This window comes from Elaeis guineensis, chromosome 6, assembly GCF_000442705.2.
Source record: "Elaeis guineensis isolate ETL-2024a chromosome 6, EG11, whole genome shotgun sequence".
Lineage (NCBI taxonomy): Eukaryota > Viridiplantae > Streptophyta > Magnoliopsida > Arecales > Arecaceae > Elaeis > Elaeis guineensis.
Window position 1 is genome coordinate 28,849,292 of NC_025998.2, and position 25,719 is coordinate 28,875,010.

The 25,719-nt window shown below is 43.1% G+C and overlaps 1 pseudogene; it reads right to left on the bottom strand.

The window, feature by feature from the left end:
* Window positions 1-1,285: 1,285 nt before the first annotated feature.
* LOC109505406 (peroxidase 1-like) lies at window positions 1,286-25,606 on the bottom strand (annotated as a pseudogene).
* Between the last annotated feature and the right edge of the window lie 113 nt (window positions 25,607-25,719).

Genomic DNA, 25,719 nt, shown 5'->3' on the forward strand with positions numbered 1-25,719 from the left:
TGATATAGAATTAGGCTAGCAAAGAAAAATGATACAGAATAATGTTAACAAAAAAAATACTATAGGATCACATAAACAAAGAAAAATATTATGTAGATCATATGATCTCTCAAATCATATGATCATCTAGAATCATGCTAACAGCTTTTGTGGCCCTATAAGAATATAAGCAAAAAGGGCCAAAATCCCAACAGGGCAAACATGAAAAGAGGGGATCTTGCAAGAGTTTGGAGACTGTGGGAGTAAAGAAGATGCTCAAACTAAAGATGGAGAAGAGAAGAAGAGATAGCATACAAGAGGAAGAGGAAAAATATGCAAATAAAGGAGAGATGTTGATCTTTTGGGGCTGAGGGGGAGGTTTGGGAAAAAACATGGGGTTTGGAACAATTTTGGAAGAACAAAATAGGAGGGAAGGCAGATTGGGTTGTCATCGATGATAGGAGGAGTGGCTAGGTCGTCATCATCGATGATGATCACAGCAACGGTGTTGAGGTGGTGGAGGTGGATTGGTCTCGTAAGGTGCAAAAAAATAATACAGAGAGGAGCTACCGACCTGTAGCTAGTCGGTGCCGACCTATTAATAATGCAATTTTCTCAAACATCCTTATGAAATGGATGATCAAGATCTCTTATCTTTAAATAAAATTATATTAAAAGAGTGTCCTAGCAAAACCCTTTATTTGTTCTATAGTACTCACATATCTTCAAGGTACAAGTCTCATACAAAAATTATCTACATATTTATAATGTCTATGAATAGTGGATTAAGAATTTTTTCCTCCCTTTTCTAAATTGAGAAGGGGAGAACCCCACCTTTTTATGATAGCACAGGCAGGATTTAAACTCCAGTGCTGCAACTTTTAGTAACTTTTCCAACTATTCCATTGGCACCCACATTTTAATAGGACGGCGTGCTTTAGTACGGTCAAGTTGTTTCATGATGATCCAAGTGTTAGGTGTTTGAAACACGGAAACGACATCCATTTAAGATGAACAACGTATACCATCGTGTTATTCCTGTGACATGGATCGTGCCAGAACGACCGTGGCATCTCAAACCACTACATCATCAAACTTTTGATTACAATAACTCATCCAAAATTATAAGGACGAAAAGGAATCAAAGAAGAGGGACGCAGTACATTATTACCCTTCCACTTAAGAATCAAAGAAATACAAAGACACTAGAAACTCTCATTGTTACATCACTGGATCTCTTAAACAAACATAACGCAGCAGTCCCAATATCCTAATAATCTTCCACGGGATCAAATATCAAGCCTGGCTAGCTAGTTAACAAAAGCACACGTCTTCCTGATCTACCCTGCGTGCCTGCAAGGACTTGGATGTTACCCATGTTGATCATGGAGTCCCCGAAATCATTGAAGAACTCTGATGCATAGGCACCACCAGCTTGACGCAGAACATAGGCTCTGGTCTGGCTGTTCTGATGAAGAGCTGCATCCGACTTGAAAAGCCCTCTTCTCTTTGACAAGGGTCGTATTATCATTGGGTGCGCACTTGGCCCTCAACTTGGGTATGTAGTGGCTATCAAGTTTGGGGTCTGGGGCAAGTTTGGGGTCTGTGGCACCCCTGCCAGTGTAGTTGTTTATGCGCTTTTGGAGGGCTGTGCAATGCGAGGTGCCCAATGTGTGCCCACCTGGTTAGGAAGGAGCCCAGTTATATTGATGATCATAAGTTGTTTATATAAAACTTCAAATCTAATCCACAATGTTCTCCAACTCCTAGTGTTAGAGTAGATTTAAGACTCCTTGAGTTCTGGCATATCAAGGAGTCAAGTTTTTATTATTAGCAACATCAAAGGTTTGCCAATTAAGCGTAATTTTCGTTTGATATTGGTATCTGATGATGAATTGGCTTAACATGGGAAACATAAGTTATGCAAACAATGAGGACAACAAAATTATAAGTTATAGGTGAATCGAACTTTTATTTTCCCAGAAAGTAAATTAAATCATATGTACCTGATAGAACTATTAGGTCTTTGACGCTGAGACCCTTGGATGCAAAAGATGATATCAGTGAAGAAATGGTGGAGTTGGCAGTTGGAAGTTGCCTGGTCTCCTGGGCAATTGATATGCGGCCATCTCTCCATCCTGTCAGGAATGGCCAGAATAGTCCTTTAGTTTGTGTTGATGCAGAATTCCACCGATGCCGGAGAAGCTGGAGTCGGGGGGTCGCGTCTCCACCGGGACCTGCAAGAGAAGTCTAAATCGGAGTTAGAGGTGCTCCGACAAAATCTTCCGATGCTCAAGTCAGTACTCTGCCTCAACAGAAATGGAGTGCTCGAATGAAAATTTTAGCAGAGTTTCGAGATAGAGTTTAGAGCTTAGAGAAAAACATATCTGGGGATCCCTTTTTATAGACGGAGAGCGTAATTGATTGACAGCGACGTCTGTAACCGCCTGGTAGTGGGCCGTTCGGGGCCACGCGGAGTTTGTTACGGAGAGTAGTGGCGTCAGGGGGCGTTCAGAGCCACGTGGAGTTTGTTACGGAGAGTGGAGTGGTGTCCGTTGTCGCGACTTGCCAGAGAGTAGTGGGGCCGCGTGGAACCTGTTACAGAGAGTGGAGTGGGGTAGTGGCCATTATCGTGACTTGCCAGAGAGTTCGGACCTGACGGCTGAAGCTCGGCTGGGATGTCTGATGGAGCGGTATGGCTCTCTGTCTCAGTCATCCGGGAGAAGCTCGAATATTTTCGAGGTTGCTGACGAGTCTACTGTTGTCGGATGCTTTGGGCGTTGATGCTACAGACGGGAGTCATCTGTTGTAGAAGCTCGGACGGGGACTTTTCGTTGGTGAAGTTTGGTAGAAATTCGATTGCCAGAGAAGTCCGTCTGGGATTTGGCTGATGTGGAAGCTCGTCTTAAGATTGTCCGTCGGAGAAGTCCGATTGCACGAGGAATCCGACAGAAGGTCGGCTGATAACGTAATTCGGAAGGCGTTGTGGAAGTTCGTCCGCTGGAGGAGACCGGATGGATCTGTGGAAGGTCGGCTGGTGCTGTCGAGGGTTGATGGCCGGAGAGGTACGGAAGACATCAGAGACAGTCGGTCACTGTAGAAATCCGACTGCTGGAGCACGTCCGTTGTAGAAGTTCGCCCGAACCCAACCGCTGTAGAAGTTCGGACGGAGTCCGGTTCCTGTAGGAGTCCGGAAGGAGGCCGCTTACCGTAGAAGTCCGGATGGAGACCAATTGTCATAGAAGTTTGGAGTAGACTACTTACTGTAGAAGTCCCGCCGTTGGAGAAGCTCAGACATTGATGAAGTCCGAAGAAGTTTGGAGTAGAGATCCTGCTGGTGGAGCCTGTTCATTGTAGAAGCTCATCTGTGATCCATCCACTATAGAAGTTTGGACGGAGCCCGGCCCTGGTAGGAGTTCGGATGAAGTCCACCTGCAATAGAAGTTTGGAGTAGAGATCCGACTCTCGTAGGAGCTCGGATGAAATTCAGAAGGTGGTCGACCGTCGTAGAAACTTGGATGGAGTCTGGTTACTATAGAAGTCCTGCTGTTGGGAAGCTCGGCCATTGACGAAGTCCGAAAGAAGTTCGGAGTAGAGTCGATCGTGGCTGGAAGAAGTCTGGAAGAGATTCGGAGAATAGTCGATCACTGCAGAAAATCGACTGATATTGAAGCCCAAAGAGCATTTGGAGCAGTCCGGTACATGAATGGAGGAGCTCAATGTCAGAGAAGTCCGAATGGTATTATGAAGCTCAGACGGTCGAGGGAGTTCAGAAAGACGCCACACAAGGTCGGAAGCTGGAAGAGCCCTGGAAGGGTCGGCCCTTTTCGAACTTCGGCTGGGGGGTATTTTATACCCAACACCAGTCCCCTACTTTTGAGTTCAGGTTTGAATGAAGTATAGAAAAATTTTCACAGTCGAAGTTGCCTCCCTCGATTTTCGTACTTGGTTGTTTCCAGATATTTTGGCGTTTGACGCGCTGGTGCTGGAGCCTTTTCGAATCGAGGCGGTCCAAAAGATTTTTTCGAGATTTTCGCTGGAGCGTTGCTCAAGGTATGGTGCAATAATGGTTCTATCAACAGTCGGCCACTTTCAACCACCTGCCATGATGAGTGGGATACGTGACGGTTGTAGATCGGCCAGAGGAGATCCGTGATCATTATTCCATCGGACCTCGTCGCCTATTTAAACCTGCCCCCCTCCTTCAGGGGTCTCACTTTGTCTGAAAGTTTCTTGATCCCTCATTCTTCCTGAGAGTTCTGTCCTTCCTCAGCATTCTTTTCGGCCTTAGGCGTTCTTCGAGTTGTCCCCATCTCTGCATCTCTGCATCCTTCGGACCAGTCTAGGTTAGTTCCAGAACTCCCCTCTTTGTTCTTTCTCTTGCTGTTCTTCTTCTATTTTTCTTCTGTTACATTCTACCTATTCGGTTTTCCACGAACATCCTATTTCTTATTTTTTCAATTTTTTCGGGGTTTTTAGGGTTTTTGCTCGATCCAAAATATCCTCCAGCACTTCCTCCTCTAGCAGTTCTAGGAGTTCGTCCGCTCCAGCTCCCCAAAATCTTAGTTCTATAGATAAACCTTGTCCGATCTTTGTACCAGACACCATTCCCAGCTCTCTGACTTCGAAGGAACTCTCACTGATTAGGATTCAGTACGGGGTTCCTCCAGAGTACGAGCTGGAGCTTCCCGAGCCGACTGATCGGGCTAGCGCTCCTCCCCCCGGCTGCTTCTGTTTATACCAAGAAGCTTTCCGCGTCGGGCTTCGACTTTCGCTTCCACCTTTTGTTATTGCTTTCTTCCGCTTCTTAAATATTTTTTAGTTTCTGTAGCGTCGAACTCCTTTAGATTTCTGATAGGATTTCTTTCCCTCTCTAGTTTAGTTGAAGTTCGGCCGACTCTTTCTTTGTTTAAAAATTTCTATACCTTCAAGTGTCATCCCTCGATAAAGGACTGGTGGTACTTCTTCCCTCAGTTCAGTAGAAAGGGGTTGCTGAAAAGTGCCCCCACTTCTATCCACAACTGGAAGGAGAGGTTCTTCTAGTCCGATGCCCGTCCTTGGAGCTGGGGTTGCCTCCCTGGGGCTTCCTGAGGGATTTCATCCGTCGGGCTTCTAGCCTGGGACAGGATGACCTTGAGGCCTCCAATAAACTCGAGGCTTATCTAACCCCTCTTCTCTCCAACCTCCTGAAGGAACAACTCTTGTTCAACATCGGCCTAAGCCCTCTCAACCCTGCCGGTATATATATATATATATTTTTTGCTTCCCCCTTCTTTCTGTTCTTTTGTTAAGCTATATCGATCCTCATTCACTGCAGATATGGATGCTAACGCAGCTCGAATGCTAGCCCAGGGTCTCAAGACCCATAAAAGGAAAGGCACAGCATCCTCGGGGCGGCGAAGAGAGCAAGGGCAGAAGAGACTAGCTCGGCCGCACCCGCCCAGGCGGCCATTGCCGTCGACTCTCCCTCCGACGTCGAGCTCGCAGTCCCCCGGGCCTCTTTAAGAAGACCCCCGGCCAAGGTTCTTGCTCCAGAGGCCCGGTCCGAGGAGGCACCGGGGCCGAATGGAGAAGGAGAAAGAAGACACTGGCCCGCAAGAGCCGCAGTAGCAGGGCTGCCATCGAGGAGGACAATGGCTCCGAAGAAGATCTGGGGGAAAATCTCTTTAACAATAGGGATATAATAAAGAGATTGGTCGATGGGTGTATCCTGCCCGAGGTCGTCCACAAGATCGTTCACGCCGATCCTGAGCAGTGGGTCTGGGACTCTCTGGGTCCTTTCTCGAGGTAGGTCAATTTACTCCTTTCTTCTTCTCGCCTCTTTGCTTGGCTTATTTCTCAGTTTTTATATTGACTCTCAGGCCGCTCTTGTAGATTGGACACCAGCTCATCGCCAATATCGAGGCGATGAACAATGCTAGGAAGGAGGCCGCCTAGGTGGAGGAAGGTCTCCTGGCTGAGGCCCCCACCTCAAGGAGAAGATCACCGAAGTCGCGAGTCTCCAAGAGGCACTGCAGAAGGAGGAACAGACCTCGACAGACTTGAGGGCCACCTTAGAAGAGGAAAGAAAGAAAGCAGAGATCGAGGTCTCCAAGTTGAAGGCGCAGGTCCCGACCTTGGTTTCGGAGGCAATGGTCTGGGCGGTGGAGGAGTTCAAAACCTCCTCCGAGATGAGGGATCTGAAGGTCGAGTTCGGCCAGGCCGCCTTCATCAAGGGCTTTGAGCTTTGCCAAGAGAAGGTGATCGAAAATTTTTCGGGCTGGACCTCGGCTTTCTGGATGAGGCGTCTGATGATGAAGCCAGACCTTCTGAGGCTACTGCCGGTCTTCCTCCAGTCGAGACTTCCTCGACTGCCATAGCTGTCGCGACCAAGCTTCCGGAGGTGCCGAGCTCCCCCACTTCTGCCCAGAGGTCCGAAACCTCTAAATTTGTATTCTCTTTTTTTTTTGCAACTTTTTTCGTTCTCTTGTACTTAAGAATAACTTAATCAATGAAATCGGATTCTTCTTTACAGAGGGCTCCTCTTTTTTACTCTACATTCCCTTTCTTCTCTTTTGTTTTCTGTCACTGATTTGTGTTGTGGCGCTCTTGTCTTCCAATGATAGTGCCCCACCGAAGCTCTTCCCTTACCACGAGGGATTCCTCTGAAGTCGATGGCCGGGACCTCAGAAGGAAAGTTCGTCGCCTGACGAAGAAATCCAAGAAGCTAGATGACGAACTTCACCAACTGAGGAAGATCCATTCGAAAGTCACTACGGAGGCTGCTCACTTTCGGCACCTCCACAAGAAGGGCTTCATGGACTACACCCGAAGGAAGGCTGACTTCGTGAAGGAGCTTGAGGAACTCCGAAAACATGCCAACGACCGATCCTGGACTCAGGCTTCCAGGATCAGCTCTCTTGAGGTCGAGTTGGCGGCTGCACGGGAGAAGATCGGCCAGTTAGAAGGGAGCTCATCCTGGCTCACAACTCAGGCTGACTGCGATCGAGACTGGTCGAAGAAGTTCTCCGACCTTCAGAAGCAGCTGCAGGACGTCGAGGCGAACTACAACGCCTACCGAGTCGGCTGGTGTGGAAAGTAGACGACTACCGAAGGAAGCTCAAGACGACGACCGACGAGGTTGTCTGCCTTCAGAGACAGCTGTCTGAGAGAGTCTAGGCCATCTCTGCACAAAGCTCCGACAAGCTCCTCTCCTTGAGGGGGACCATGGAAGAACTGTCCGTGGCCCTTGGGCAGGAGAAGGCCGAACTGCAACGGCTGAAGATTCAGCTAGTCCACGAGTAGCAGGTGGTCAAGGATGCTGAGGCGGAATCCGAAGTTCTGAGGAAGAGGCTTCGGGAGTCAGAGGGCGAGAGTCGGCGGTTCCACCAAATATATCGGGAGATGCTGTTAAGAAAGAAAGAACTGAAAGAAGAAGTCAAAAACTTAAGGCAATTCTCGATGATGGCTGGAACCGAGAGTTCGAAGTCTGAAGAAGCCGAGCTTCCTTAGAGCTTCTTTACCTTTTATTCTATGTATTCTTTCCTTTTCTTGTCGTTTTTCGTTTGTGGCCTTCAAAGGCTTTGTAATGTATACTTTACTAATGAAATGAAAAAAAAAATTTCATTACCTTGTCCGTTCTTGTATTAAGTTTCATTTATCAAACTTTTTTTATCTTTTGTCTTGTTCGATATCGACATTGTTTGAAGATTTTTGATCGTCGCCGTGTTGATTTGCCCTTTTGTTCATGACCGAAGGTCTTTTCGAGGCCACTCGAGTTTGATGCTTCCTCTCGATGCTCGAGCTTGGGGATTCAACTTTTTGTTACCTTGAGGAAGTCGATTTTCTCCTGCAAGTGTTGGTTCTCTCTTAGAGACTGAGGGTCTTTGACTAGAGCCTCCTTCCTCATTGAGACGAGGTTCCTTGTGTCTTTGATGTAGTTTATTTTTTTCTTATCGCTGGTATAGCTCGTCCTTTCTCTTTCTCTCTTCCTTTTTTTTTTTGTGTTCGAGTAAGGATTTTCCTCTGCTCTTAACGGGGTTGTAGGAGTGTAGAGGAGCCATTGAGGAGGCTTTTCTCCTTATCCGATCTTGAACGATCGGATCTTCATTTATGTCAGGATGAGGTTCTCCTCCTGTTCCCGACATAGTCGATTTCAGCTCATGTTAGGATGAGGTTCTCCTTCTGTTCCTAACAAGGCTGTGGGGGCATGTAAGGCCATTGTAAGGGTCTCTCCCCCCATCCGGTCTCTAAATAACTGGGCCTTCGACTTTGCTCATGTTAGGATGAGGTTCTCCTCCTGTTCCTAATATGACTGTGGGGGCACATAAGGCCGTTGTGAGGGCCTCTCCCCCCATCTGGTCTTAAAATAATCAGACCTTCGACTTTGCTCATGTTAGGACGAGATTCTCCTCCTGTTCCTAACATGGCTGTGGGGCACATAAGGGCGTTGCAAGGGCCTCTCCCCCATCCGGTCTTAAAATAATCGGACCTTCGACTTTGCTCATGTTAGGATGAGGTTCTCCTTTTGTTCCTAACATGGCTGTGAGGGCACATAAGGGCCGTTGCAAGGGCCTCTCCCCCATCCGGTCTTAAAGTAACTGGGCCTTCGACTTTGCTCATGTTAGGATGAGGTTCTCCTCCTGTTCCTAACATAGCTGTGGGGCATATAAGGGCCGTTGCAAGGGCCTCTCCCCCCATCCGATCTCTAAATAATCGAGCCTTCGACTTTGCTCATGTTAAGACGAGGTTCTCCTCCTATTCCTAACATGGTCGTGTTTCGATTGTCTGAAGGAGCTACTCCCTGTCGTTACAAGCTCATGCCAAAAGAAAAGATATGCAGATATGAAAGAAATTTTCATTTAGGGCAAAGTTGTTGGTAATACATTCATAGATTTTTTGAATCCCATATCATGGAAGGCTTGCTCCCCGTCGAGGTCCTCCAGAGATGGAGTTGATGATCCCTATTGGAGGCCGATCTTCAGGCTGTCTTCCCTCCTGGCGGCTTCGATTGTGGCAGGGCCCTCAGCCGATCTTCCCTACCTTCAGGCCGACGTCAAATGAATCTATCGAGCCACCTCATCTGATGAGCTCCTCGATCTCGTCTGGAGCTGAATGCACTCCTCCATGTCTGACCGTGGTCACGATGATAGAGACAGAACTTGTTAGGATTGCGCTTCCCGGAGTGTGTGTGCATCCTTTCCGATCTCGACAGCTACTCCCTGACCTCCATCAGCACTTGGGTTTTCGATGCATTGAGAGGGATGTAGCTGTGAAATCTTCCTGGGGGAGAGCTGAAGGAACCAAATCTAGGGTTTCAGGGTTAGATCTTGAAACTTTTTCAATATCATGCAGTGAAAGACTAAAATAAATCAAAATTTATTTTATAAAACCAAAGAATCTCTAGATCTAAGATCCTATTACATGATTATTACATAGCATTAAATCAGAAATTAAAATATATAGAGCATGAACTACATGTTGATCATATCAACATATTTTTATACTACATCTAATGTATGTATTAAATAATAGATCAGATCTATTACCTTACAAGTTAGACGTTCTAACCTCACTGATCCGACTTGAGGATGATGTTACAAGCCGCACATACATCCGATCTCTAGGAGTCATCCACACGAGCTTAATCGTTGATCATTTAACCCTAGAATGATTCTTAATCATTGATCAACCATCCGATCGGATCATGAACTCTAATGTGTGTGACCTCATAGGTCCGAACCTAAGCGATAGTATAGAAATAAATTTTTATACCAATCGAAGTGACCATCTAGCAATGGTATTCGACGATCGGATAGGTCGAATGTGTAGAACAACATCCTTAAAACCATGGGATATAGTTTCCATATAATTCATCCCCTTGACCAAAATGATCATAGGACATCTCAGAGTTCAACTGTCAACTCTGATTAGGTTGTCCACATTGTATTTCAAAATATCAAATCCATCTGATGGATTACACTGGCCAAGTTTTGCTAAATTGAAATACAGTGACTCATTCTTCTCCAACACTTGGAGTGGTCAATCCCATCTCAATCACACTTTGACTTCGTAAGTACTTGACTGTGCCAGAAGCCTTCTGTTGCTGAATTAAAAATTCAGTTAGTCCAGTACAAAGCACAGTGAGTTGTTTGCAAGTCACTGAGGCGATCTCAGGTCTAAGAGACACTTATACCTATATCCCATCAGAGACATTCTCGACAGCAGAATGCTCTGGAGTTGGTCACGTTCAATGACGATATACCCTTACATCTCACCTGTATGCCATACCAGTGTCTCCACACTCTTTGATTAAGAGGACAACCAACCCATATGGCCTACAGCAACCTATACTCGATAGAAGCTGTCGTCCTTATTAACAGCTTATCATTTGTCGTGAATAGTTTTAAGGACTAATCGATAAATCCTCTCTTTATCAAACTTAAATAGTCCTAAGGACTTCATCATAACAACGAATTCATTAGAAGATGAAGACTTAAGATGAAAATGTCAAAAATATATTTTATTTATTAACAAATCAATTACAATACTTGATTGCTCAACCGTCAACAGCTTGACGATTGGCTTTTGGGATACATTTTTCAACAACCCCACTTGTCTAAAGCCACTCGGCACAGTATCTAATACCCATCTTCGACTTGTGGTTGTCGAACTCCTTTATTGTCAGGCTTTAGTGAAGGGGTCGGTCAGGTTCTCCTTTCTGTCATCTTCTGAAGGTCGACATCACCTCGATCCACGATCTCCAGATTAGATGGAAGCGGTGCAAAATGTGCTTCGTCCGCTGGTGTGCTTTGGGTTCTTCACCTGAGCTATGGCACCAGTGCTGTCGCATAGAGCAAGACTGGACCATCGAGGGAGGGTGCTACTCTAGCTCAGTGATGAATTTTTCAGTCACACAGCTTCCTTCACGGCATCCGATGCTGCGATGTACTCCACTTCACAAACAGAGTCTGCCACAATATGCTGCTTGAAACTCTTCCAGCAGATGGCTCCACCATTCAGAGTAAAGATATAACCCAACACGCTTCTACTGTCATCATGATCAGATTGAAAGCTGGAGTCTGTGAACCCCACAAGTTTCAGATCTGACTCGCCATAAACCAACCATTGTCCTTAGTATTTCTCAAATACTTAAGGATAGCTTTAACCACTTTTCAGTGATTTTCTCTAGGATCAGATTGGTATCTACTCACTACTCCTAGTGAGTATGCCACATCTGGTGTTGTACATGTCATGGCGTACATGATAGATCTCACGGCCGAAGCATATGGGACTCTACTCATACGCTCTCTCTCTTCAGGACTTGTCGGACAATCCTTCTTAAAGAGAAAAATTTCATGGCCTATCGGTAGATAGCCCTTCTTGAAATTCTCCATGCTGAACCTCTTCAGCACAGTGTCTATGTACGTGGACTGGGATAACCCAAGCATCTTTTTAGATCTATCCCTATAGATCTTCATCCCTAGAATGTAGGATGCTTCACCCAAGTCCTTCATGGAGAACTGTGATGACAACCAAACTTTTATTCCCTGTAGTGCGGGATGTCATTCTCGATTAAGAGAATGTCATCCATGTACAAGACAAGGAATACCACAACTGGACCATTTGCCCATTTATAGATGCAGGGCTCTTCTCCATTCTTAACGAAGCCATACGTTTTGATCACCTTATCAAAAGCATGTTCCAACTCCGAGAAGCTTGCTTCAATCCATAAATGGATCTCTGAAGCTTGCACACCTTGGACTCATCTGTGGATGTAAACCCCTCAGGTTGTATCATATACACCTCTTCGGTCAGCTCTCCATTCAGGAAAGCTGTCTTTACATCTATCTGCCAGATCTCATAATCCAGATGGACAGCTATTGCAAGCATTATCCGAATGGATTTGAACATTGCCACAGGAGAAAATTCTCGTCATAGTCAATACCATAATGTTGATGATATCCCTTGGCAACCAGACGGGCTTTATAGGTCTCTACCTTTCGTCTGCGCCCTCTTCCTTTTAAAGACCATTTACACCCAATGGGTTTAACCCCTTCAGGTGGGTCAACCAATGTCCATACATCGTTGACTTCATGGATCCATTTCGATTTTATGGCTTCAAGCTATTTCTCAGAATCAGATCTCTGCATTGCATCCATATAGGTGATCGGATCCTCATCGTTCTCATCGAGTTCGATGGGATCACCGTTCCGAACCAAAAAATTAGTATCTGTCCGACTGATGCGGTACTCTACCGGATCGCCTTAATGGTGCAGGTACATTGGGCTCCGGATCTGATCGAATCAAATCCGACTCAGGTTCAGCTATTGGTGTCGGTCTTCTACCTGTTGAACTTCATCAAGTTCAACCTTTGAGGTAATGGTTCTTTCACCAAGGAACTCTTTTCTAAAAAGATTGCCTTAAGGCTGACAACACCTTTTGTTCATCAGCATGGTAGAAAAAATATCCTTTCGTCTCTTTGGGTACCCAATGAATGTGCATTTTCAGACCTAGGTCCAAGTTTGTCTGTGACTAATCGTTTGACATAGGCCGGGCACCCCCAGACCCTAAGGTGTGAAAGTGCTGGCTTACGCTCTATCCATATCTCATATGGAGTCTTAATTATAGACTTACTTGGAACCCTATTTAACAGATAACAGGCCGATTCGAGTGCATATCCTTAGAAGGATATCGGCAAGCTAGCAAAACCATCATGGATCGACCATGTCTAACAGAGTCCGATTTCTCTTTCAGACACACCATTATGCTGTGGTATTCCTGGAGGAGTCCATTGGGAGAGAATCCCATTCTCTCCTAGATATGTGAGAAATCACTAGAAAGGTATTCTCCTCAGTCAGATCGAAGAGTTTTAATACTCTTCCCAGTTTGTTTTTCTACTTCACTTCGAAATCGTTTGAACATTTCAAATGAATCCGACTTATATTTCATCAGATAGACATATCCATATCTGGATAGGTCATCTATGAAAGTTATGAAGTAGAAATATTCACCTCTAGCACTTGTGCTCATGGGCCCGCATACATCAGTATGTACTAGGCTCAAGAGCTCAGTAGCTCTCTCACCTTTTCCATAAAAGGTGACTTGGTCATTTTACCAAGAAGACAGGACTCACAGGTTGGAAGTGATTCACAATCACTGACTTTGAGGATTCCTCTTGAGTCAACCTGTTTATTCTGTTCTTGTTTATATGACCTAGCCTACAGTACATAAGTAGATATCTGACACACTATCTAATCTAGGGTGCTTGCCAGTTGAATAGACTATATTAACAGGTTGTGATAACATATACACACCATTGTTCAACTAGCCATAAAAAATAGTAATACCATTCTCAATGACATTACAAATTTATTTCTTTATTGAAATTTCATAATCATTTTTGGCCAGAAGGCCTACAGAAATGACAATCATTAAGAACAACGATATGGGATTCAAATACAAGTTTCAAGATTCCTAATGCTAGAACTGGAACTGGTCTTCCATCTCCAATGTTCAAGAACCTCTCACCTTGCTCAAATCTCCTACTGACCTGCAACCCCTGCAATGAATTGCAAATATGGTAAGGGCTATCGGTATCCAATACCCAGTCAGTTATATCACAAATAGAAAAATTACAAGGAGTTATCATATAAATACCTTGCCTAGCAACAACTTGCTGCTTTCTCTGCCTGTTCGGGTCCAAGGAGGCAATGTACTGGGGACAGTTCCGCTTCTAGTGCCCCGCTTCTTGCAAAAAAAGCATTCAGCTTGACTCTTATCGGTTTGATCTTTTTGGTCTGGTCCTGCATAGATGTCCCAGCCTGAACTTGCACCTTCTTCACTTTCTTCTTCTTGTTCTTCTTCCCTTTCTTAAAGGGTCGAGAACCAGAAGATGAATCTTCCACTAAGTTCACCAACTCCTTGTGGAGTTGGTGATCCTTCTCAAAGTTCTGAAGCAACCCCAGTAACCCATGGTAGTTTACTTTAGGCTTTATCATTCTATAATGAGTGAGGAATGGGAGATAAGACTTGGGCAGCGAGTTCAGTATTGCATCTTTCCAAGCTGCTCATGTAAGGGAAAGCCAGCTTGCTCAATCATTCCATCAGCTCGATCATGTACAATACATGATCAGTGACAGAGGCACCATCCCGTATTTTGACGTTGAAGATGGCACAACTAGTCTTGTGCCTCTCTACGTCATCGGGTGTGCCAAAGGCATCCTCCAATACTTGAAGCATGTCCTTTGGTTGAGCATCTCGAATCTGCGACTAAACTCATCGCTCATGGCAGCCAGCATGATACAGCGCACCGTGGTCCGATCACTGAGCCACTTCTGGTAAGTGTCTCTGACTGTTTCACGTGCATTGGCAGCTGGCTCCTTAGGTGCAGGATCCATTATCATATATAGGATCCATTCATGCTCCAAGACTATTTTCAACTTTCGGTAGCAGCTACCGAAGTTGGGTCCCACCAACTTATTATTGTCCAACAATGATCGGAGCGATAGGGAAGTGGCTATATATGCACAAAGGAAAACCATAACCTAATTAGTAATTGATTCATTAAACCTAAAGATTTGGACTTTAATCAAAAGGTTTCTCCCACTATTTTATTCGAATTGGTAGCCTCTACCTTCAATTCGAGGAATTACCCTAATTCCTTAGTGGGTACTAGAATCCACTTAGACTGCACACAAGCCCAACTTTAGTTGGCCAACCCATGTACATCTAAGGGTAGGTTCATAACCAATTGTTTCTCTAAACAATTTCTAGTAATTTTAATTTTGCTCCAAAAACCTAATCAGTAGGCTTTGGCCTCCACTGTAAGGATCCGGTTAGGTCCAACCATTAACATGACCATACTTTGTGCATCTAACCAACGAATGATTAAGCCCAACTTTGGTTGGCTCACCTAACCACCATTAGAGAGACCCTTCCAAGTCGTCATATGATGAGTGATAATTCCATTAGTCAACAATCACCAGGCCTTTGGGTCTGCAATGATTATTGAGTTAATGGACTCATTATCAAACACCTTAATGGGAGGCTATGACTCAGTTATCTCCATAACTTTATCATTTTAAGGACCTAATAATTTTAGAGATTTAGATGAGGTCAGATGAACCAGCATATCATGATCCTCCCACTGGCTTCACCAAGTCAGTTTAAGGGAGACTATTAAAAGGACTGGTCTAGGAGCACCTAAATCAGTCACACTGATTTACCTAGCTAACATGGGTCAGCTTGAATAGTCAAGTGATCCGATCAAAACATAATTTCACCAAGAGGCTAGGTAAGTTCGATCAGTGGGAGGGTCGGCCAAAGCTTGCCTTAGACACCATCAGAAATGGCCAGGTAAACGGGCTCCCAATTAAAAACCACCGGTCTGGTTTACCTTAGACACCAACTGGTTTAATTAGTTTCGATTAGATCAACCTAACAGTTCGTGCTAGACCGCTTAGCCAAGAATCAAGTCCATTTGGTTCTTGTTAAAGACATGGACTTGACCAACTACAATTATTGTAATTGATCTAGAACATCCTTGACCTAATCTAAGACAACAATTGATTAGATTTAGTCAATTCTCTAATTAAGTCATCTTTAATCTAACCATAGGTCTAACCCAATTAATGAACCTAATTTCCACTAACCCATTAACCCAATGTGTTATGGTTTGTGTCTTAGGTTCTTCAATTCACAATCCTAGAACCTAATCAAAACAACTTCTTAATTCTTAATTAAGTTTTGGACTGAGGATTGGGTTCGGCTTTTCAAAAAATAATTTTTATATTTATAAAATAATTTTATAATATGATTCTACCAACCATATTGCATGTTTGATTCATAATCAAGATGCAAGTGAAATAAATATGAAACTACTTTAGATCTAATCTAAACAGGTTCATGTAATTGAAACAATTTCAACTTTAAATAATTTCTTTGCACAAAAATTATTAACAAAGATTTTATTTTAGATTTAATAATCAGATTATAAATTAGATCTAATCTAAGAAATAATCTAAGCATGTATAAATAATCATGTAATGAAGAACCTAGGCTCTGATACCAATTGAAGGAACCAGATCTAGGGTTTCAGGGTTAGATCTTGAAACTTTTTCAAGATCATGCAGTGGAAGACTAAAATAAATCAAAATTTATTTTCTAAAATTAGAGAATCTCTAGATCTAAGATCCTATTATATGATTATTATATAGTATTAAATTAAAAATTAAAATATATATAGCATGAACTACATGTTGATTATATCAACATGTTTCTATACTACATCTAATGTATGTGTTAAACAATAATCAGATCTATTACCTTGCAAGTTAGATGTTCTAACCTCGCTGATCCGGGCTTGAGGATGATGTTGCAAGTCACACACGTATCTGGCCTCTAGGAGTCATCCACACGAGCCCACGAATCTCGACCAGAAGTCCTGCTTCAGGAAATCAGCACAGTATGCTAGTACTGCGCTGATCCTTCTTTGATGGTTGATCAGGTGCCTCCTTCTTCTTGATTTGGGCTCTTCCAAAGATGAGAAGTAGGAGGAGGAGTTTTAGATCTGAGATGCTCTCAGAAAACTCAAGATGGAAGAAGGGAAGAGATAAAAACAAACAACCCTAGAAGAAGATCCTCTTCTTCTTCTCGTTTCTCTCTCTAGACACCCTATCTTGTATCTATTATATCTCCATGATCCAAAGGTCTTTCTCTTTGATTTTTGGATGGCCTAAAGGTATCTAAAATTTCTATCTTTACTAAAAATTTCATAAAGAAACTCATTTTATAGAGAGAGATATGATAGAGTCCTTGTCTAGGTCAAATACCTAATCAAGGCTTATCCAAACATGGCAAGATAAGGGGCGCCCAACTCTTGAGCACCTCCTCCTTATTTTCATGCATGGACCACCAGAAAAGGGTGCACAATATGTACCCTAAAAGTCATGAAAATCTCAAAAAAAAAATGGATAAATTTGGTGCAAAATTGAAAGAGTTTTGGATTTTTAAAACTCTATCTCATAGAATTCAAAATCCAAACTTATTCCTCTTTGATTTGATCCAGACCACCTTTCATGTAAGAAAAAAGAGAGAAAACCTTTTGTAGATGTGGGAGAGACCTGGGAGAGGGCTTTTGTCACACAAAATAAGAGGAGATTGACGTGGAATAAGAGAGAGGGCGTGGGGGGGTTATGTGGCGCAAGGTGGAATCCTAGTCTTACTAGGATTCTATCTTATGACTTGTTTTAATTTGGTTTCTTAAACCAAATCAAACCAAAATTAGATCAACCCAACTAAAATAGGTCTTAATCCAATTAAGAATCTGATTTAATCAGATTAAATTAGATTTAAATCTGATTTAATTTTCTAATCAAATTAGAAATTAGGTTGACCCAATCCTAATTGAACTAGGACTAGTTTTTCCTTGCAATTGGCTTATCCAATAAACTAATTGGACTTGATCCAATCAAGCCCAAATCAAATCTAATTAAATCATATTTAATCAGACTTAATCTCAGCCCATTGGCTTAATCAAATTAAGCCAATTAGCAATCGAATTGCTAATCGATCCTCCTGCAACACTTGCACTGGATTAAATGTCAATCGTATTAATCATTTAATCCTAGAACGATTCTTAATCGTTGATCAACCATCCGATCGGATCATGAACTCTAATATGTGTGACCTCATAGATCCGAACCTAAGTCGATAGCACAGGAATAAATTTTTGTACCAATCGAAATGACCATCTAACAATGGTACCCGACGATCGGATAGGTCGAATATGTAGAACAACATCCTTAGAACCCATGCGGATATAGTTTCCATATAATTCATCCCCTTGACCAAAATGATCATAGGACATCTCAGAGTTCAACTATCAACTCTGATCAGGTTGTCCACATTGTATTTCAAAATATCAAATCCATCTGATGGATTATTCTGGCCAAGATTTTACTAAATTGAAATATAGTGACTCATTCTTCTCCAACTCTTAGAGTGGTCAATCTCATCTCGATCACACTCTGACTTCGCAAGTACTTGACTATGCCCAGAAGTCTTCCATTACTGAATTAAAAATTTAGTTAGTCCAGTACCAAAGCACAGTGAGTTGCTTGCAAGTCACTGAGGCGATCTCAGATCTAAGGGACACTTATACCTATATCCCATCAGAGACATTCTCGATAGCAGAATGCTCTGGAGTTGGCCACATTCAATGATGATGTACCCTTACATCTCACCTGTATGCCATACCAGTGTCTCCACACTCCTTGGTTAAGAGGACAACCAACCCATATGGCCTACAGCGACCTATACTCGATAGAAGCTGTCATTCTTATTAACAGCTTATCATTTGATCGTGAACAGTTTTAAGGACTAATCGATAAATCCTCTCTTTATCGAACTTAAATAGTCCTAAGGACTTCATCATAACAACGGAGTTCATTAGAAGATGAAAACTTATGATGAAAATATCAAAAATATATTTTATTTATTAACAAATCAATTACAATACTTGATTGCTCAACTGTCAACAGCTTGATGATTGGCTTTTGGGACACATTTTCCAACAAGAGCCCCGCCGAACTCTGCGGTCTGAGCTTCTCTGCCTACGAGCCCGGGGAGGAGTCTAGACACGCTTGTATTCGGAGGGAGTTCGAGAATGTGGCCGAGCTTCATTCGGCCCTTTTTCAACTACGAGCTTACTGAAGTCATTCGCCTGCCGCTCCTTCATGGCCTTCTTGTCCTTCAGCTTGAAGGCTTCCTCTGCTCGGACATATCCTTCGGTCCGAGCTAGTAGATCAGCGAAGTCCCTGGGATACTTCTTTTTCAGGGAGAATAGAAGATCATTCTTTTGAAGACCGCTCTTCAGGGCGGCCATTGCAACCGATTGGTCCAAGTTCCGGACCTCCAACGCGGTGGTGTTAAAACAGTTGACGTAAGTTCGGATGGTTCTCCCTCCTTTTGCTTGATGTTGATGAGGAACTCCGAACCTCTCCGGAGACGCCAGCTGCTGACGAAATGAGCAACGAACTGGTGGCTCATCTGATCAAAGGAGAAGATAGTACCTGACTTCAGTGCCAAGTATCAATTTCTTGTTACTCCCTTTAAGGTAGATGGGAAAGCTTGGCACAGGATAGCGTCTGGTGTGCCATGGAGCAGCATCATTGTTCGGAAGGCCTCCAGGTGGTCAACCGGATCTGAGGTCCTGTCGTAGCTCTCGAATTGGGGGAGCTTGAAGTTCGACGGGATTGGTTCCTGCATAATCATCTAAGAGAAAGGAGGGTCAGTGCAGATGTCCTCACTATAAGCAGTGGGAGCACGACGGATTTCTTCAATCCGTCGGTTCATCTCTTGAAATCTTTGATCCAGGAGGTCCTCTCGACTGTGAGTCTCAAGGGTCTTCTGGTGGAACGGAGGTTGGGACTCTCCAGGGGTGGAATCATGACCGGACGGAGGGCTCTCCGCCTTCTACTTCCCCTTTCCAGGGAAGACTGGGCAACTGGCCCAAGTGGCCCGCTTGGTCGTCGGATTCTGAAACTCCGACGATGCTCCTTCCAGTCGCACTGATGCCTGTGGCTGCTGCTGCATGGCCTGCACTACTTCGGTGAGGCCCTGACCTGCTGAACCAGCAAGTTGAACTGCTCCATGCCGACTGCCGTTGCCGGAGGAGGAGGAGCCTGAAAAACTGGAGACGAGGCCGGAGCCTGCGAAGCTCGCTGAGATCTGGCCGTGGAGGCCATGCATCGCCTGGTGGATGCCTTTCGGGGAGGCATCAGGTGGAGATCTGGTAGGAGAAGGAGAAGAAGATGTCGGAGAAGATGATCGGAGATAGTCCTGTTGAGCATCCTTTAAGAACAAGGGTACTGCGAAGACACAGGGGCCCTTCCTCTAGCGCCAATTCTGTTGGTGCAGAATTTTGCCGACGTCGGAGAAGCCGGAGTCGGGGGGGTCGCTCCGCCGTCGGAACCTGCAAGGAAAGTCTAAATCAGAGTTGGGGTGCTCCGGCAAGACCCTCCGACGCTCAAGTCAGTACTCTGCCTCAACAGAAATAGAGTGCTCGAATGAAAATTTTAGCAGAGTTTCGAGATAGAGTTTAGAGCTTGAGAAGAACATATCTGGGGGTCCTTTTTATAGACGGAGAGCGTAACTGATTGACAGCGACGTCTGTAACCACCTGGTAGTGGGCCGTTCGGGGCCACGCGGAGTTTGTTACAGAGAGTAGTGGCATCAGGGGGCCGTTCAGGGTCACGTGGAGTTTGTTACGGAGAGTGGAGTGGTGTCTGTTGTCGCGACTTGCCAGAGAGTAGTGGGGGGCCATATGGAATCTGTTACCGAGAGTGGAGTGGGGTAGTGGCTATTGTCGTGACTTACCAGAGAGTTCGTGTCTGACGGCTGAAGCTCGGCTGGGACGTCTGATGGAGCGGTATGGCTCTCTGTCTCAGCCATCCGGGAGAAGCTCAGATATTTTCGAGGTTGCTGATGAGTCTATTGTTGTCGGATGTCTTGGGCGCTGATGCTACAAATGGGAGTCATCTATTGTAGAAGCTCGGATGGAGACTTTCCGTTAGTGAAGTTCGATAGAAATTCGATTGCCAGAGAAGTCCGTCTGGGATTTGCCTGATGTGGAAGCTCGTCTTAAGATTGTTCGTCGGAGAGGTCGATTAAACGAGGAATCCGACAGAAGGTCGGCTGATAGCGTAATTCGGAAGGCATTGTGGAAGTTCGTCCGCTGGAGGAGATCGGATGGATCTGTGGAAGGTCAGCTGGCGCTGTCGAGGGTTGATGGCCGGAGAGGTATGGAAGACATCAGAGACAGTCGGTCACTATAGAAATCTGACTGCTGGAGCATGTCCATTGTAGAAGTTCACCCGGAACCCAACCGCTGTAGAAGTTCGGACGGAGTCCGGTTCCTGTAGGAGTCCGGAAGGAGGCCGCTTACCGTAGAAGCCCGGATGGAGACCGGTTGTCATAGAAGTTCGGAGTAGACTGCTTACTGTAGAAGTCCCACCGTTGGAGAAGCTCGGACATTGATGAAGTCCAGAAGAAGTTCGGAGTAGAGATCCTGCTGGTGGAGCCTGTTCGTTGTAGAAGCTCGTCTGTGATCCACCCACTGTAGAAGTTCGATGGAGCCCGGCCTGATAGGAGTTCGGATGAAGTCCACCTGCAATAGAAGTTTGGAGTAGAGATCCGACTCTCGTAAGAGCTCGGATGAAATCAGAAGGCGGTCGACCGCCGTAGAAACTTAGATGGAGTCTAGTTACTGTAGAAGTCCTGCTGTTGGGGAAGCTGGCCATTGACGAAGTCCGGAAGAAGTTCGGAGTAGAGTCGATCGTGGCTGGAAGAAGTCTGGAAGAGATTCGGAGAATAGTCGATCACTGCAGAAAATCGGCTGATATTGAAGCCCAAAGAGCATTTGGAGCAGCCCGGTACATGAATGGAGGAGCTCAATGTCGGAGAAGTCCGGATGGTATTATGGAAGCTCGGACGGTCGAGGGAGTTCAGAAAGATGCCCACAAGGTCGGAAGCCGGAAGAGCCCTGGAAGGGTCGGCCCATTTGAACTTCGGCTGGGGGATATTTTATACCTAACAGTCTGGTAGCAGATGATTTTTTGGTTAAATAAGGCAGATAAGCTGTAGAATTGAATTAATCCATGGCATTTCTTTTCATCACAATATGCATGGCATTTCTTACCAAGAACACTGCATCCCTAGCAACCAGTGCAATGATGTCGGCACAGGAGACTGTGTTTGGACAAGCTTTCTCCAATCCAGCCTTAATATGGTCAATCACCTCAAAACCCGAAGGCTTTGATTTGGAGGAGCATCTTTCTCAGCTACATTGCTCTTGAGTAGAGTTCAGTAGAACTGAGCCATCACATCCCTGCATGCCAATCATTTATATTAAGAACACCTCTTCTTTCATCTCTTGAATGATGTGCAAGAACGTTTGTTGCAACAGGTTTGGTAACTTACCCTCACAAAACAATCATGGAAATGCATCCTTAATAGAGGACCAGCAAGACTTGGAGCAACTGAAATGACCCGAGTCATCTCCTGGCGAACGATAAATTCGGCATTAGGACAAAGTTTTTGAGGCCATCTTAAGTGCAAAGGTCATAATAGAACTCTGTGATGCTGAAGTGTAGGACTTTGAAGGGCTCATATGGTGTCTGGTCATCCACACACTAGTACTTTGGAATGCATGTCTTCTTTGCAATTTCATTTGGTTTTCTTCTGCAATGCTTTGAAGAGTCTTGTGTTAATAATTGAGGTATGATTTTATAAGAGAAGTTCAGTGAGGAAGAAAATTTAAACATTTGGGCAAAAGGGTTGACTTAACTATGTTAGGAGGAATCTGGTGACATGGATGGCTGGTGCTTAATTGGCACAACCACTCCTCCAACGTTTAAGTTGGCATCATATATCCGTGTCGGTACACCAATACCTAAACATTAGACGTGAACTTAGCACAACTCATCCATGCACCGGGAAAGGTGGCGGAGGGGGAGGGGGGTGAGAGACTTGAACGTGAATGAAAAAGATGATCAGTTCATGTGCTCTACTGTTTTCATAACATAAAAATGAATCAAATTGCTTAAATAAAGCAGCACATATTTATCATGCCGTTATAATTTCTATTTAATTAGAAGGGTCATGGTTTACGGTACAATGACAAGCGCAAACCACTAATTAGTCATTTGATCTCAACGGATGAACCATTGGTACGTTACAGTCATGTGTTGGAGTTATAGAGCATGACTGAACGTGTGCAGCAGTTCATTTTAGGAGGTGGAACTTTAGGTGTTTGCTTGGTGGATTTTTCAATACTCTTAATTGTTTATAAGCGTTACTTTTTTAAAGGAAAACAACATTAAACTTGTATTAGAAATTTAACATATTGATCAGTACACTTTGTGTGGGTAAAGATATGCTTACAGATAGCATCTGAAGTCATTAGTTCTTTCCTTAACTTGGTTGCTGTGGAACCAATCCTAGCTTACCCATCCATAAAGAAGCACTATGTTTGGACGTGGCATGTTACCTTTGCTAGAAAGACTATCATAGATGAGTTCCCATGCATGTTTGCATAGCTAAAGATTCCATGGATAGTTTATTTTTCTAAGCTCATGATCCACTACGCCTAGCTCAGTTGAGCTGTGCTACATTTCTTGGATTTATCTATGTTCTTCTGGGAAGGTATGGTCAACCTATATTGAATTATACTTATCACCAAAAAAAAAAAAGACCTATATTGAATTATACTTGGCGAAGCTTATTAGTAAGTTACAACACATGGGAGATCATTCATAATTAAACCGTGCATTAACATATCACTAGTAAATTTCTGTGTAATCTAATTCAGTGTACAGACTATGCGAAGAATCTAACATAAGAGCTATTAATGATCAACCAGAACAATTAAACTACTCTTAAAAGAAACAAACACGGAGAATTCTATGCAACTATCAAGCTGCATGTGAGGTTACGTTTAGTCTGCTTTTCATCCTTAGGCATTACATATATCTCAGTTGGCTTTGTTGGATCCTTCATGTCAATTCTTGTTGACAAAATCCCCTGAGTTGTGTCCTGCCTTCAAATATCGTACATCACGTTTCTCCTAAGTTACTCCTAGGGAAAGGTCATCGGCTCTGGTTGACACTGTTTTCCCTTTTTTTTTAAAGTTCATTCAACTAGTTAGGGTTGAAACCGAATATCCATTTAAGATAGTCGAAATTATGATATGAATAAAAGTAACCAAAATCATAGGATCCGTAACACAGTGGTTAGCATCCAATAAAGGCTTCTACCTCTAGCCTAAAAATATAAAATCAAAGAGCACTTGTTGTCCTTCCAAACAACCAAGTATTAGCTGACCTCTCTTCAACATTTGTACAAATAAAGCAGTTATGGTGCTTCCAAACAACCAAGTATTAGCTGACCTCTCTTCAACATTTGTACAAATAAAGCAGTTATGGTGCTTTACAAACGTTATTAGAAGGACTTACAAAAGTTATATCTGTTATGGTGGATAGAGGAAGAGAGAAGTATTGTAGTATTTCTCATTAAAGAACGAAGAGAATAGAGCTTTTTGCAAGAAGAGAACTTTAGCTTTTTTTGATATTCTTTCAACTCTCTTGATCCAAAGTGACTCAAGTATATCCCTTTATATAGATGATTTTACAATCCTTTAACTATTCTCTACACAAAATACCAAGAGTCATATTTATGAATGACACTTTGGTTTTATACATGGAGAAGAATTCTAAGTGCATTTCATAGAAAACACTAAAAGTCATTGCTAATAACAAGATAATATTAATTTAGAGTGCGTTTGGTTAGCCATTAAAAAAATATTTTTTTTACTTTTTGATTTTAAAAAAGCAAAAATTAGAAAGCAATGTTTGGTAACACCATGAAAAGCAAAAAATAAAAATCAAAATAATCAAAATAATTGCTTTATATACAAAGCAAAAATTTTTGCTTTCTAAAACTTGTTTTTTTGCTTTTTTTGCTTCCGCACATCTAAAATGCCAAACCAAAAAATAAAAAGTCCAAATTTTTCTCCCACATCGAGCTCTTCACCTCTTCACCCCCTTCCTAAACCCTTCTCTCTCGTCGAGCTCTTCACCTGCCATCCCCAAATATTACTTTTTTCTTTATAGCAATATAGTTACCAAACATACTTTTTACTTTTTTGCTTTTACTCAATAGCAAAAATCAAAAAAAAATAAAAATATTTTTTCAAAATTAAAAATCAAAAATCAAAAAGTGTAACCAAACGCACCCTTAGTTTACTAATTCCAATACCTTCTGTTGAAACAAGGTCTCTTAGGAACACAAAAGATTTCTTTGACCAGCATCTCTTGATTCCATGCACAATTAAGTTTATTTATTTTCAACACCCTCCTTTAAACTAATTATCTTTCATCCTTCATACCAAGTAGATCTTTAAATTTGTTGAAGAGATCAACTCCAAGTGGTTTAGTAAAAATGTTCGCAATTTGATCATAAGTCTTTGCATAAATAAGCTCCACATCTTTATTCTTCATATGCTCTCGGATTGAATGAAAGCGAACATCTATATGTTTGCTCCTTTGATGATAGATTGAATTTTTTCCTAAAGCAATTGCCGACTTACTATCAATATAAATTTGTGTAGCTTCATTTTGATCAAAATTAATTTTCTTTAGCAAGTTCCTTAGCCATATTGCATAATTAACACATGAAGATGCTGCAATATATTCAGCTTCATAAGTTCAGAGAGTAACAATCGATTGCTTCTTTGATATCCATGAGAATACTGTATCACCCATGAAAAATATAAATCCGGAAGTATTTTTTCTATCATCCATATCTCCACCTCAATCACTATCAAAATAACCTTCAAGTTAAAATTATTAAAATAAGAATAGAATAAACCAAGGCTTAAAGTACCTTGAATGTAATGTAAGATTCTCTTAGCCACCTTCCAATATGTTGATTTTGGTTCCTCCATGAATCGAATCATCAAACCAACACCATATAATATATCTGATCTTGTACATGTCAAGTACCTCAAACGCCCTATCAAGCTTCTGTAGAGTGTAGAATCAATCACCTTGTCTTCATCATTCTTGGATAATTTTGCACCACAATCCATTGGTGTGCTAATAGGATTGCATTCTTCTATCTTGAAGCTTTTAACCACTTTCTTTGCATAGTACTCTTGGAAAGAAAAATCTCATTTTCTAATTGATTCACCTCTAAACCAAG